The sequence below is a fragment of the Ciona intestinalis genome, unplaced genomic scaffold (assembly GCF_000224145.3).
Source record: "Ciona intestinalis unplaced genomic scaffold, KH HT000140.2, whole genome shotgun sequence".
Classification (NCBI taxonomy): domain Eukaryota; kingdom Metazoa; phylum Chordata; class Ascidiacea; order Phlebobranchia; family Cionidae; genus Ciona; species Ciona intestinalis.
This window is the reverse complement of record NW_004190462.2, coordinates 67,707-69,728: the sequence shown is the minus strand read 5'-3', so window position 1 is coordinate 69,728 and position 2,022 is coordinate 67,707.

Here is a 2,022-nt window from a genome sequence, read left to right as displayed (position 1 = left end):
CATCGTTACATGGAATTGAGCTGGCACCTGGACTTGTAAAGTTTAAATAACATAATTTTTTTATTTATCTCTTCGAATAAGGTAAAAAAGATCGGAGATAAAACGAAGAGAAAGGATTTAGCGGCAAAACGACAGTCGTTAGACATACATTAAAGGTAAAACTACTTGTGCCGAATAAAGAAAAGTGTCAAATAAAATTGCGGCTGCTAAAACCATAAATAACTATATAGTAGGGTGGGAGAAGACGGGACACATTTAACACATAATATCCAAATATCCTGATCGTGTTTTAAACAATTAACAACGTTCGTGGGAAAACGGTTTTATAATTCTTTGAATATTCTTTGTTACCACCAAACGGGACAAGAAAATGAAATGAAAAAGTGTCCCATCTTCTCCCACTTTACTATATATAAATATATATAGTTGTGAGATAATTTAAACCAAGATTGCAAAAAATAAATTTGGTTTTTAAACTAAACTTATATTTTAACAGCTTTGTTTTTAGAAACTTATTCTTAAGTGTATTTATTAATAATATACTTTGAAACGAAAGTTTTCATGACGTTTTCTTGTGTTTTTTTTAAATGAAAGCTCTAAAAAAGAGCTTTAAAACACGAACAGGAGATATGGAATTATAGGTGCTTACAGTATCCCATTTTACCCCACAGCAAACGGTATCCCACTTTCTCCCACAGAAACGATATCCCACTTTACCCCGCAGTAAACGGTATCCCGTTTTACCCAACAAAAAATCTGGACTATTAGCGTACAAAGTGACTTAATAATATAAGCAACAAGCAAGCTTTAAATTAACCTTACCAGACCAGTTTGCATCCCAGTTTCTGTTGGGGTCCACTCCCACACATACATGGCTTGGGTTCGAACGAGTTTTTCGCCACATTCTGTCCTATAAACCAAGAGATTTTCTCGAATAAGCCACATTAAATGACTAAATGAATTTAACTTATTTTATCCTCGCGTGGCTGAAACACGAAAGTCGTTATATGTGTCATACACCTCGTGCTGGCTTACGAATTACCACGTATGGTTACTTTGTAAGTAATTTTTTTTTATTGTTTTTTTTTATGCATGGCTAATAATTTGGACAACCCATTAGTGACCACTGGGTTGAAACAATAACCGTTAAGTGTCTTGCCCAAGGACACATACGCCCACAACGGTAACAGCGATCCGCCTAGAACCCATTACCCCTGGGTTATAGGCGGGCGCGCCAACTGCTTTGCCACGGCCCAGAAAAATTGGATATTATGTGATAAATATGTCCCATCTTCCCCACCCTACTACAGTAATAATGGAAGGAAATGGCAATTGTTAAAAGGACTTACATCGGACCAGGTGTATTCGTAGCCGTCAGGGTTAGCGATTGGAATTACAAAGATTTCAATTTCGTTCAAGATGTTATATTCTGCGCTTCCAACTTTGGCTTCTGCCAACTAGAAAATAGAACTGTTGTAAAATTTGTTCTCGTGTTTGAATATAGTTTCAAGGTGTATTTTTAGTAATATGGGTAATCATTTAGTTTAGTGAAATAAGTCTCATAAAGCAATAACAAATTGCCAGAAAATATGTAATTTATTTATCCTTGCGGCACCGGGCAACGAAAGTCGTTATAACACTGGTGTTCTGTTTCATACACGTCATATTTGTTACGCCTTAGAAGTACCAAATATGTAAGTTTTGGGGTAATAAAAAATTCGTTAAAAATGTATTGAAAAAACTGTTAGAAACTGTTAAAAAAACTGTTAGAAAAAAGTGTTAGAAAAAAACTGTTAGAAAAAAACTGTTAGAAAAAATGTTAGAAAAAACTGTTAGAAAAAACTGTTAGAAAAAACTGTTAGAAAAAATTGTTAGAAAAAACTGTTAGAAAAAACTGTTAGAAAAAACTGTTAGAAAAAAACTGTTAGAAAAACTGTTAGAAAAAATTGTTAGAAAAAACTGTTAGAAAAAAACTGTTAGAAAAAACTGTTAGAAAAAACTGTTAGAAAAAAACTATTAGAA